At 44.4% G+C, this 14,108-nt stretch overlaps 1 non-coding gene across 1 annotated transcript; it reads left to right on the top strand.

Annotated features, from left to right (window-relative positions):
• Nucleotides 1-13,393: 13,393 nt before the first annotated feature.
• On the top strand, nt 13,394-13,486 carry trnar-ucu (transfer RNA arginine (anticodon UCU)). Its single transcript has 2 exons — nt 13,394-13,430; nt 13,451-13,486. It is a non-coding gene; the product is annotated as a tRNA-Arg (tRNA).
• Nucleotides 13,487-14,108: the final 622 nt, after the last annotated feature.

Here is a 14,108-nt window from a genome sequence, read left to right as displayed (position 1 = left end):
GCTCAGATCAGGGCTCTCCTTGGCCATTTTCGCGCATCCTCAGAGACAATCACGTGACAAAGGCTGTTGTCTGCAAAGGGACTTGGACTTTGTTCTAAGCGCGGGGCCGAGGATCCTGTACGTACTCAGAATTCTACCAACGTGAACGCTCCGCTTGATCAACGGCAGCCCACAGTTGGACCCTCGTCGACAACCTGAATAGCTTATTCAGAAGCAGCGCTGGACCGGGAACGAACCAGCTTCTTCCTGGGCAAAAGAGTGACTTGTGAGGACTAGCCGTCACACTGCATAGAGTGCATAGTGCATAGAGACTTTCTACCAGCCAGCCGGACTGCTGGTAGATCCCCTCGGAGCAACGACTGCCCTGCGCGCCGCAGTCAGATTCCTCCGCCCGTCCTACTCCGAGCTGCACCTCGACTGGTTGGCCAGTAGCCAGAGGACGCCGGGACAACGCCCATTGGACAACCGCTGGGACTGAGGCTGCAACAGAGCCTGTCAGCTGGTTTGGTGTTCGTGCTGGGAAATTCCAAATCCATACACAGTGGATAAGTAAACCCCATGTTCTACATTGCGTCTTGAGAATTCAATTGTACCTCAACACAAGTTGTTATCAATTTAATTCATGAGTAATGTATTTACTTCCGAGTTTAGAGTAACAGTGGGTAATAACACTGATTAGCGATTTGGTAACCGAACGATATATATTGACATATATTCTCTGTTGTGTATCTCTTTGTGTTTGCATCTCTTCGAGATTATATACTTTGTATATTGATAACCCTCACAGTAAGGTCTGCTGCTCGTATCCAGGCAGACTAGTATATGTTTGGTGCACAATTTATATGAATAAATGTATCTCGTGTATTGAACCCGTGTGTGCGTTGTTAGTTGTTCTGACGATTGATTTTCTAAAAACCACAACGAACAACCTCGTGATTACTGCTACAATTAATAATTGTCTCAGTAAACCCATCAAACCTCTACACTTGTATAGTATAATTTATTATCTGTACCCGCAAATCCCCAATATTACTGCTGTCTCCTGAGAAACACAAGTGTAGAGTCAAATCATATGAAATAATACAACAAATCTATTCAATTAACACCCAGATGTGACAGAACACTTTTAAGACTTTAAGACCCCTTTAAATAAGTATTTCCTTAATTTCAGTTCTCTTCCCTCCATGGGATACCTGAAAATTCACTATAGCATAATAAAGGCTGTGCATGCATTACCTGTAATACAGCTACTAATAAAGATAACATTAAAGTTGATTATTAAGAAATCACGCTTTTATTAATAAAATATGTTTTGATAAAAGAAGTCTTAATAGAACCTAGGTAAATCCCTGTAGTAGTCTAACACCTACAAAAAAGAAAAAAAAAACAGAACAACTTCAAAACAAAGAGAAAAAGAACATAAAAACAAATCTGGGTAACAACAAAAACACAGAAAAGTGAGTGCTTTTTCAAGTCTTCGGTACTCCATCGTGCTCCTCTCGTTTCAGTAGACCTCTCTCATATATTTGTGTATAGGTCTGCTGGAGGTCCATTGCTGATGGTAATTTAAGTAGGGAGCTGTGTCAGCATGTGTGGACTGCATAGGAACAAGTAAAATTTTATTCCATGCTGAAAAGAGAAGCAAACAACGTTTGAGCTTTGGAGCCTTCTTCAGGTCTGACAAGGAACAAACCTTTACTTGTTCCTTTCATGTTAATTTAGACCTGATCTCCAGCAAATACTTAACAGGACCTAAACTGGTCAGTTAGTTTAAATAGTTGAAAATATAGGCCACACTGCTCCAGGTGAGGCTTGAACTCAATCTCAGCATGAGTTCGATCGCACCACTGGAGCTGCAGAAGTCTTTTTTTACACAGACTAATGCAATTGCAATTAGTCACGAAACAAACGAGAACTGCAGCTGTACACTTGAGACAGGATGCTACTGTATTAATTTTGTTTAACACTCCAGTCGAACAAGCCGACATGTCACTATTGCTAAATCATTACAAAAGACGCCAACTAATGACCAGTTTTATTTTTAACAGAACTTTACTGAAAGTTAAACTTATAAAACTACCTGAGCAAATAAATACAACAATTATTGTTCCTCTGACCTTCTCATTATTTCTTTTTTTAAATTAATACATTTATTTATCCACAGTGTCCCTTGTGCTTACTTTTCAGAACTCTCTCTCCTGTGTCAGTAGGAGCTTACATTTCAAGTTAAGTTCTTTAATCAGTTCCAATATCTTCCTTTCAAAGTAGGGAAGAGCAAGCTGGCATGTTGTTTTGCCTGTGGTTATTCTTTATGACTATATCTTCTGACACCTGTGCACAATCCTACAACATTACAAGAGAAGCACTATAACAGGAGTCATAAAAATGCAAGAAGCCACTTTGAACAATCTTTCGGAATTGTAAAACAACTAACGCTTTGCTTGGCTGTCATTTGGTTTGTATACCAGTCCATCAAGAGCCAGCACCATCATCATCAGGTCATGTGCAGTCCTACACAACCTTGCGATTGACTGGGATGAGCTACCTTTTCCATCTCCATGGCATGCAGCACACTCTGGCTGTTTCAACACAGTCATTATTGGACCACAGTGCACTGTCTCTTCTGTCCTGTGGCTATCATAATCACTTTTAAGAAGCCAAGTTTTTTTCTTTAACATGTGCTTGGGTGCCACCCATTTCCTTATTATCCCTGCTTTCCACTGATAACCACAAATACAGATACCCATCACAATAAAATACTTAGCAAATCTATTCAGTTGACTCCCAAATTTTATAGAACATATTAAAAGCTCCCACTCTATTTATATAACCATTTGCTCTGTTCTGTTCTCTTCACTTCCTAGCATATCTTAAAGCTCACAGCTACTAGTAATGATTGACATTAAACATAAATAGTAAATGACACTTCTGTAAATACACACATTAATAAACTTCATTATTAATAAATATGGTATGAGTGTAAAGCAATTTTAATTAATATTCCAATACATTTCCAAGCAACGGATTATTTCCACTATATTTGGGAGCCTTCTAATGCAATCCTGCGTTACACCGAGTACGGTGCTAAGCCAAATGAAGACAGTTTAAATTAGTCCGCTACTTTAGTTACTCTGGAGTGCTGCAGTTGTTACTTTGTGTTCATTGCAATTGAGAACAGGTTAAGTTCGGCACTGCGGACTAAGCACAGCAGGAAAGTTTGTTGCAATTGGACTTAAGGTGGAGCACAAGTTTAGACGGCATCTGCGTTCTAAGCACGGGTTGAACTCCTGTTAGTATGCTACTTTCAGTTCGATGCAATTGACCCATAGAGTTTGCCCTAATAAGGTCTGAATGAAGCTTAAGCAGAGCCAACCCATTGCCTTTATAACTTCCATTAATCTCCACCCATCTTCCCTCGCTCACTTTTGATCTTTCTAAGACAAGCATTTAACTGGAGTTCAGCCCAATGATACTGCTGAGAACCAGAGAAAAAATATATATATTGTAACGCCCTCGCCTGGTGGTGAGGAGGAAGCGCCCCTAGGCGTGCATAGTACCGCTGGGCATGCTGGGAGTTGTAGCCGGGGAGAGTCTGAGGGTCAGCACGGTGACCAGCGGCTGACCCTACCTGTGTAAATAATGTCCTAGTAGTTCTAGTGCCCTGTGTAGTCTTATAAGTATATAGCGTGTTGTTAAGTAATTACCACCCTAAAGATGTGTACGTGTTCTGTCAGTCTCCTCATGTGCATGTATATGCTGTGTTTGGTTTTGTGGTTGTTAAAGAATAAAGCTATTGCTTGGTTTGTTAATTGCGTCTCCACTGGTCCTTTGTTCTGAGAAAAACCTGTAAATGCTACATTGGTGTCAGAAGCGGGCAGGATGGACAAATCTTGGCAAACATTAGCCGATTCTGTCAAGTGCTGTCTGACTCTAAAAGAGACAGAACCCATCGGCAGCGCACATAGGGAGCCTGAGCAACTCCTGGGTGCGACAGGTGGCCACAGCCCTTACCAGGGCTATCCAGTAGTGGTCCTGCCGGTAGAATTGGGGCGACTGCCTGCTACTCCCGCCCAGTGGATGCCCCAAAGAGAAGATACCCTCCCTGCCAGAGCTGACCAGCGATTCCCACACAGACGGAGGAGTCCAGCAAGGGGGAAGAGAAGCCAGCCCGTGCAGCAACCCCCGCGGAACAGCCCCGCACGCTGTTTTGCGACCGCAGCGGGAAGAGACGACACTGAGCCCGGTTCTGCTGGGCACCCAAACCTCGCACTCCGCGATCAGTGTCGGGAAACGGGAACGGGTCGGCTCAGCGCGGGGACGGCCGCCCTTGAACACCTCAACCCCCTCTCCGGAGAGCGCTGTGAAGACCGGCACCCCTCACACCACTGTGGGGCGAGTCGGCTATAGCCTGTACCTCCAGTGCCGAAACGAATCGAGGACCAACCCTGCCTGGCCCTGCTCGACACGGGTTCATCGGTAACCCTACTCCGGCCGGGCATCCTCCCCGACACCGAGGGCACCAACCCCCCAGGATGAGAGGCCTCCAGCCTGCGGCTAAGGACTGTGATGGGACAGCTCGCCGTAGTGCGGGTGAAACAGGTGCTTGCCTTTCATCTAGGTGCAGCGATGGTGCGCCACCCCTGCTACCTCGCACCCATCCAGGAGGACTGCATTCTGGGGCTGGACGTACTGCAGCGAGTGGGGGCCAGTTTGGACTTGGGCCGGCAGGAGTTGGTGTGGCAGGGGGAGCAACTTCACCAGGTGGAGGGCAGACCCGGCGAAGGCTGAGGGACACGGGCTTGCCGGAGCCGGGGGAAAAAGAGTCAGTGGTGGCGGTGGCAGACCGGGCCTGTGAGCCGGGGAGCGAGCGTGCCGGATCCTGCCCCTGAGTCGGCAGCGGCGGTTGCGTGGAAGCGAGGCGCGGCGTTGAGGACCTCTACCAACACGACATCGAGACTGGAGACCCTCTGCCATCCGCATCCCAACTGGACGCATGGCTCACGCCAAGCGGACCGCCGCCGAGGAAAAGATCCGGGAGATGGCCGCAGCGGGAGTGATTAAGCCCTCTGCGAGCCCTCGGCGCCAGCTGTACTGGTCCAAAAAAAAGAAGGCTCGTGGAGGTTCTGCGTAAACTACCGCAAGCTGAACGAGGTCACCTGGAAGGATTCCTACCCCCTGACGAGGATAGACGATGCCAAGGACTACATCACCGGGTCGACCTGGTTCAGCTCCCTTGATCTCCGCTGTGGCTACTGGCAGGTACCACTCGCTCGAAGCCTCTGGCAGTTTACTTTCAAGAGGCTGATGGAGAGGGTGCTGGCATCGGTCCCGTGGAACCAGTGTGTGCTGTATCTGGACTATCTGCTGGTTCATGCCCAGGGTTTCGACCAGGCCTTGACGAACCTCCAGGCGGTGCTGGCCTGCATCCGCCGTGCTGGCCTGAGGCTCAATCCCCGCAAGTGTGAGCTCCTGAGGCAGGAGGTGACCTTCCTGGGACATGTTGTTGGACTGTGAGGGGTGGCTACAGACCCAGGTAAGGTCGCCTAAATGAGGGGTTGGCCGACCCCCCGCACTGTCGCGGAGCTGCGCAGCTTTCTGGGGTTGGCTTCGTATTACCGGAGGTTTGTCCGGGACTTTGCCAGCATCGCTCCCCCGCTGCACCGCCTCACCGATAAGGGCCGCCGTTTCGACTTGTACTCGGGCTGCGAGATGGCTTTCAGCCGGTTACGTGAAGCTCTGGTGGGGGTCCCCGTGCTGGCCTACCCCGATCCGTGGTTACCGTATATCCTGGATACCGACGCGAGTGTCTCGGAGTTGGACGCGGTGTTGGCGCAGGAGGGGCCAGATGGGGAGCAGGTAGTTGCCTACTACAGTCGGGTTTTGAATAAGGCTGAACGGAACTACTGCGTGACCCGTCGTGAGCTGCTGGCGGTGATGGTGGCGGTCCGCCACTTCAGGCCGTGCCTGTTCAGGACCCAATTCCAGTTGAGGACCGACCATGTGTCCCTCACCTGGCTGCTCCACTTTAAGGAGCCAGAGGGGCAGATGGTGTGATAGATGGAGGTCCTGCACGAGTGGTGCACGGCCAGCCGGGCGTGGGGCATTTCGGCTGTAAAAAAAACTTCTTATTGGGGTCTTTGCCACTGGGACATGGAGCGGTATTGCTGAACGTGTGCGGTGCCCGTGGCCCAGAAGGAGCCCCCCTCCAACAACACCAGGTGGGGACTCCTATGGAGCAGGTGGGGGTTGACGTTTTGGGCCAGTTTCCGCGCACTGAGGCTGGAAACTGCTATGTCCTGGTGGTGGTGGACTATTTTACAAAGTGGCCGGAGGCCTATGCCCTCCCGGACCAGAGTGCCCCCACCGTGGCCGATGCACTGCTGGAGGGGATGTTTGCCAGGCTAGGGGTGCCGGAGGAATTACACAGTGACCAGGGGCGTAACTTCGAATCCCAGGTCTTCGCCAGAGTGTGCCAGCGCCTCCTTGTGTTGGTCGTGCACAAGGAGGAGCTGTGACAATAGCAGAGAAGGAGGGAGAATGGCGCAGATGGAAACTCGTTTTCATGCGCTCCTCTGGAAGGAATGAAAATATATTTATGTCTTTATTTAGTGGTTTCATTAGTGACAAAGACTAAACTTTCTTGGAAAAATGTATTTTATGTAAACCATGTTTGCTATTAATTCAGTTAGGGCTAGAATATGTTCATTGTCTTCCAATGAAAGAAGGGTTCCTTTTGCCGTAGTCGGGTTGACATTAGAAGCTTGCCACGCCCGGACTGTTACACCAACGCATTAGCATGTTAAAGCGATTTCATTGAGGAGCCTAGCTTTCTTAACTAGTAAGTAATGTACTTTTGGAGGGGGGAGGTGTCTTTCGCTGGAAATCTTGCCCCCTTCTACTTACCTGTGAAATACCTGTGAAACCGGTTTAATTCGTCACAGCCAGCACTCCCGCAGAGAGGGGGGTTGTACTTGTTAATGTCTTAGCCGGAACACATCATTATATCTCATTTTGTATTTCTATAAAAAAATCGTTTGCCCAGCCTAACACTATTGTTGTTATTGTTTTTATCCTGTAAAGCGCTTTGAGCAGCACAGCTTTCTCACCAGTTAGATTACTTTTTGATACAATCCTTACACAAAGCAGAAACTTCTTGTATTTTCCGATGACATACAAGTGGAAAGATTACAGATTTTAATCGTCTTTATTCTGAACCAGGGAAAATCTGATCATGTTTCTCTATAACAATAATAAAAAACTTTATTTTACATATCACCTTTAAAAGTGGCATCTCAAAGCAATACAGTAGATGGAAACCACAGATTACAAAGTAAATACCCAGACAAACGCTTTAATAATTTTTAATAAAATGCTTTTATTCATTCAGCAGAGAGAGCGTAAAACCTGGGCATAACAGCTGTTCCTTTTTCTGATCACCCGCTCTCTGGATACACGTCTCACCTGTCCTGTTCTTTGTTTTCCTAATTTGCTGATTATGCCTTCTGCGATCCACTCCTGCCCTCACACCTAAAGAAGACTATTTTAAATGTATATGCGCGGTCCATTGTGCAATTTACACTTGTATGTGCTGTCCTTAAGGTGATATCACATAAAGGTGATATGTAAAATAATGTTTTTTTTATTGTTATAGAGAAACATGATCAGATTTTCCCCATATCAGAAAAAAAGATCTAAAGTATACTAATTTGTCACTAGTATACTTTTAATACAGTCTTTGCTGTGCTCTTGAGGATCCTTGTGATATTTCGAGCTCTGGTTGAATGATAAGTGTAGCAGTTTAAATAATTTTCGTAGTTAGATATTATGAAACGCTCTGTTAAAAGCAAGGGAGTTTTTATGTCCATTACAGTAAAAGAAAATGCCTGACAAAGCAGGGCTTGGACAGATTCCAAGTGCATTTTTGCAATATACGTTGCATTGTGCTGCTGTAATACAGTTTAAAATAATTAAAAGTCTAAACAGTATCAGCTTTATTTATGGGTTGCAATTTAAAAAAAGTCAAAAACCGAACTCAAAATGCAATTTAGAGCTTTCTGGCAAGAGGAGACACCCAAATTAATAATGTAACATGCCACTGCATGAACAAGGTTATACTGCTATTTCCTTAGATACGCGATTAAAAAATAATTTTTATTAAATTTTTAATAAAATGTTTTTGTTCACTCATAATCTGACAATTTCAGGAAGACTAAGGAAGGACTAAGGGAATTGTCATCTGTTGTGAAAGCTCTGTGAGCTCTGTGACTTTGAGACCACTTGTTATCCCAGGTTGTTTGAATTGCCACAATTCAAATAGAGAAAAAAGAGCTGACTGACAAGATTTAAGATGTGGCTGTCAATGTTGGATTAAAAAAGACACATTGCCCGACGTTAGTTGCATTGCTTGAAAAATAATTTTATTTCGAGAGACTGGATAAGTAATTCAAGTGTTTTTTTTAACTTCCTGAAAAACAAATAATAATTTAACTATATGTGCAAATGTTTTATGATATGTCGCTGTTGTGAATGTCTGTGGAGTGTATCTTATTTGCCTGTCTGTCCTGGCTATGCTCTCTCGCTTGCTCGCCCTCCCCTTCTCTCTCTCTCTCAATTCAAGGTGCTTTATTAGCATGACAGATTGGTACAATCAGTGTTGGGTATTTACTTTGCTTTGAGATGCCACTTTTAAAGGTGATATATAAAATCAAGGCTTTAACTTGCTTTAACTCCGCAAGTCTGAGTTCTCGTGTCTGTCCTATCCGAACCCGAAAGTATTACAATATGTATCTTTATAGCAGGTGGTGTACAACTTTTTAGTATAGATTACACTTTTCTAAAATGTATTTAAAAAAAAAAACGATTACAATCTAATCTTTCCATGTTTGATCCCAGGATCCCAAGAAAAATAAATCTAAACGGGGAGAATGCTATGCTGAAAGTTTATTAAGATACTTAGAAGACAAAGATATCAATTTATGTTGCATTTGTCTGATTGTGAATCAAAAAACACATATATTTAAACCTGCGTTTGTGATTTAAATCAAAACGCGATTTAAATCAATATAAATGTTTATATTGTAACACATAGGTGACTATTCATCGTTATTAAAATGACTTAAATTCGATCATGTTGTGATATTTAGAAATATAAATTTGTTTGGTGCGAGTGAGGTTTTATTTAATCTCTGACCCAGGGAAATGTTTTATTTTTTCAAAGAAATGTTTGTTGAAAAAAAAGTCATGACTCCAGCAGGATTCAAACACACAGCATGTGAGGTAGGAGTCAGGAGCCTAACCCACAGTGCCACCAGCAAGGTCACATGCAGCGTGCTGAAAAAGCACTACAGAAACATTATCAACAGACAATGTACAGCATGTACTATTCTTGTGTTGCGGTACATGAATATAATTATATCGTTATTAATTTCTTTAGATACGCAATTCCATATTATATTCCCTTTTAATCAAATTCTAAAAGTATGCTTGTTGACTCCAGTATCACATTAGTTAAAGACTTCGAAGCTTAAAATGTTAAGGGAGAAATGGAATACTGGTGTGTATTTTTTATTTAAAGTACAGAGACCAGCCATATACTGTATGTTTATGTTCCAAAATTAATATCGTTTATGGCCTTCACACGCGTTACAGTATGCTCCTATTCTTTTTATGCTCAGGTACTAAGATTTCCCTTCAGTGGTAAAATTCCATATGAATATTCAATGCTAAAATGTGCACAGTAAAGACATTTACTGTAAATCTTTCTACGACCGACCAACGGACTACGAGTGCCCCTGTCAGTCAACCAATCACGTACCGCGGTATTTTGCGTCATCGCGCGTCACAATGCGCGACGCCGTAGCCAATTACCTCCGGTATGTGTCTGTACTGCACACTTTGAATGGCTGCATCTGTACCTTCCAATCACTGATGTCGCTCTCCCTAAACCTTAACGTGATGTTTTGCAGATGTGCAGTGTGCCTTTACTCCTGTATTAAAAACGACCTCTGTTGTCGGGCGGAGTTGAAGGAGAACTAACTGCACAGAAAAAGTATGTAACGATAAAATGTTTCTTCACTTCAGAATGTCCCTTTAAATCCCTGCTCACACACGTCGGTGTGGGGAGTGGGCAGGTAGAGAGCTTTTCCAGAAACTCATGATGTTTCTCATGGGGTGTTACCTGCAGTAGTATCTCTCTCCACTCTCTTGGAAAGAAAAGAGTGGCTCCAGTGCAGGGTAAGGTCAGAACAGCTGGTCTGATTGTCTTAGAAAACAAGAAACTAAAATCAACAGGGAAATTGAACAATACAGAAATCAGCACAGTATACAATAGGAAGCAAGCAAACAAAATGCTCAGCAAAAATCGTAGTTGAGTAAATTGGTGTAAAAAAAATATTTGTAAGCAAAGGAGAGCCGGTGCTGCGTGTGAAACACATCAATAGTTCACCATTTCTGAAACGTTTAATTGAATTGAAGAAATCCTCTCCTTAAACTTCAAAAAAGGATTATCTGTGGAGCCAGCAGGCGTAACACTGCAGTTGCCCGTTTCTCACAGGTGTTTGAAGTTGTGGATAACATTTAGTTAAACCTAATAACTGGTTGGGCCACCCTTAGAAGCAACAACTGCAATCAAGCGTTTGCGATAACTGGCAATGAGTCTTTTACAAAGCTGTGGAGGAATTTTGGCCCACTCATCTTTGCAGAATTGTTGTAATTCAGCCACATTGGAGGGTTTTCGAGCCTTAACCGCTTTTTTAAGGTCATGCCACAACATCTCAATCGGATTCAGGTCAGGACTTTGACTAGGCCACTCCAAAGTCTTCATTTTGTTTTTCTTAAGCCATTCAGAGGTGGACTTGCTGGTGTGTTTTGAACCTGAACTTGAACTTTATTGCCATATGTAACTGGTACTGGTACAATGGAATTCTTACTTACAGAAAGTCTCTTGATTGTAAAACAAGTGTAAAAAACAAGACAAAGTGCAAACAGTGCATCAAGACAATGTACAAACAAACAATAGACAATGTGCAAGTAAACATGTAGACAGTTTGAATGTAAACAATACAGACATGTAAACAATGACTGGAGATGTGCAATAGATAAGAAATCATAAAGAGGTAGATGGTGATGGTGTAGGTGTGGTCCGAGGGGGATGGCTAAATGTGTTCGCCAGTCTCACTGCTTGTGGATAGAAGCTATTGAAGAATCTAGTGGTAAGTGTCCGTTGCTCTTATATCTCTTGCCTGAGGGCAGTGGGGTGAAGAGCTCATGCCCGGGGTGGTGACTGTCCTCTGTGATGGCCAGAATTCTACCACGGCAGCGGTCCTCATAGAGCTGTTTAATCTCGGTGAGACCGCAGCCGATGATCTTCTGGGCCATATTGACCATTCTCTGCAGTGCCTTTCTTTCTCGCGAAGAGGTGTTACCATACCACACAGTGATCCCGTTGGTGAGGACGCTCTCGATGGTGCAGCGGTAGAAGTTCACCAACACATGTATTGGCATCCCGCATCGCTTGAGGCACCTCAAGAAATAAAGGCGCTGCTGAGCCTTCTTCATGATAGAGTCAGTGTTCACAGTCCAGGTTAGATCTTTAGAGATGTGAATTCCCAAAAACCTAAAGCTGGTGACTGTTTCCACTTCCGTTCCATCAATACTGAGTGGGCTGTGAGTGTATGGCCTGTGTCTCCGAAAGTCCACTATTAGCTCTTTCGTTTTCTTTATGTTCAAGTCCAGGTTATTGCTATGACACCACCTAAGCAGCTGTACAACTTCATCCCTGTAAGTGGACTTGTCATCATCACTGATCAGTCCTATTATAGTGGTGTCATCGGCAAACTTAATGATGCGGTTGTTGCTGTGTCTTGCTGCGCAGTCATGAGTAAATAGGGAGTACAACCTTGGACTCAGACAGCAGCCTTGTGGGGTTCCAGTGCTCAGGGTGAGTGGTATTGATGTTTTATTGCCTATCCACACCACCTGTGGTCTCTCGATAAGAAAGTCCAGCAGCCAGTTGCAGACAGAGTTGGACAGACCTAATCCCCTGAGCTTTGTCACCAGTTGACTGGGTATGATGGAATTGAATGCTAAACTGTAGTCCACAAACAGCATTCTCAGATACGAGTTCTTAGTGTCCAGGTGTTCCAAGGTTGTATGCAGAGCCAGGGAGACAGCATCATCCACTGATCTGTTGTTCTGGTAGGCAAACTGCAAGGGGTCCAGGGACTCTGTGATGGAGGAGTTGATGTGTGACAACACCAGCTTCTCCAGGCATTTCATCACCACAGATGTTAATGCTACTGGGCAGTAATCATTCAGGCATGTCACTTTTGTCTTTTTGGGAGTTGGAACAATAGTGTTTTTTTTAAAGCAGGTGGGGACCATGGACTGTGACAGGGAGGAGTTAAAGATGTCTGTAAACACTGTGGTCAGCTGGGCTGCACATGTCCTCAGGACGTGAGGTGGTATCCCATCAGGCCCTGCAGGCTTACGGATTTTCACCCTGCTCAGAGTCTTCTGCACGTCCTGCTCTGAGAATTTCAGAACAAACTCGCCCTGCACACTTGGGGTCTTCTCAGCATTGCCTGTGTTCAGAGCATCACAGCAGGCATAGAAGTTTGCCCGCTTTGGATCATTGTCCTGCTGCAGAACCCAAGTGCTCTTCAGCTTGAGGTCACGAACAGATGGCAGGACATTCTCCTTCAGGATTTTTTGGTAGACAGCAGAATTCATGGTTCCATTTACCACAGCAAGTCTTCCAGGTCCTGAAGCAGCAAAATAGCCCCAGACCATCACACTACCACCACCATATTTTACTGTTGGTATGATGTTCCTTTTCTGAAATGCTGTGTTACTTTTACGCCAGATGTAATGGGACACACACTTTCCAAAAAGTTCAACTTTTGTCTCATCAGCCCACAGAGTATTTTCCCAAAAGTCTTGGGGGTCATCAAGATGTTTTCTGGCTCATCAGTGGTTTTCGTCTTGGAATTCTGTCATGCAGGCCATTTTTGCCCAGTCTCTTTCTTATGGTGGAGTCATGAACACTGACCTTAACTGAGGCAAGTGAAGCCTGCAGTTCTTTGGATGTTGTTGTGGGGTTTTTTGTGACCTCTTGGATGAGTCGTCGCTGTGCTCTTGGGGTAATTTTGGTCTTTAGAAATGGCTTTATAAACTTTTCCAGACTGATAAATCTCAATCACTTTTTCACACAGGGCCATGTAGGTTTAGATTTTTTATTAATAATAAAAAGCTTCATTTAAAAACTGCATTTTGTGTTTACTTGTGTTATCTTTGTCTAATATTTCAATTTGTTTGATGATCTGAAACTTTCAGTGTGACAAACATGCAAAAAAATAAGAAATCAGGAAGGGGGCAAACACTTTTTCCCACAGCTGGCTCTGTGGCGCAATGGAGAGCGCGTTGGACTTCTAGGCCTTGCTAGAATGAAGTCATTCAAAGGTTGTGGGTTCGAGTCCCACCAGAGTCATGTATTATTTTGATTCAACCTTTCGAAATCCTCTAGGGATTGGTGTTGATCAAGTCAAATACAGGACTTCATAAGAGTCCACAGTTGAAAATAAACCAGCAGCCACAAGAAAGAAATTAGCACTGGACTGTGATCACATCACTCCTGTCCTGGAGTCCTTGCACTGGCTTCCTGTCAACTTCAAAATCCTCAAGCTCACCTATAAGGCTCTCCATGGCTTGGCACCTCAGTACCTGTCTGGGTTATCGCCTTACTCCCCACCTCACAACCTTCGCTCTTCTAATTGTGTTTTCCTATCTGTCCCCCAGTCCATCTACACTCTATGGGTGACAGGGCCTTCTCCTGTTTTGCCCCAAAGCTCTGGATCTTTATCCCCAATGATATCAGAGAGTCACCTTCTCTAAACTCCTTCAAATCCAGACTCAAAACCCTCTTCTTTAGAGGAGCCTTTAATGAACTATTCTTTACCCCTCTGTTCCTACTGTATTTAATACCACCATCTATTGTCTCCTCTAACTGTGTATTCTCATCCTGCTTATCTTGTGTATTTTTTTAACTTTATTGTTGTCATTCTGTAAAGTGTGTTGAAAAGCCACCTTTAAAGGCGCTATATAATGTAAAC

Source organism: Lepisosteus oculatus, chromosome 14 (genome assembly GCF_040954835.1).
Source record: "Lepisosteus oculatus isolate fLepOcu1 chromosome 14, fLepOcu1.hap2, whole genome shotgun sequence".
In the NCBI taxonomy this organism is placed as follows: domain Eukaryota; kingdom Metazoa; phylum Chordata; class Actinopteri; order Semionotiformes; family Lepisosteidae; genus Lepisosteus; species Lepisosteus oculatus.
Note: the sequence above shows the minus strand (reverse complement) of the source record. Positions and strands in the feature narration are given on the sequence as shown.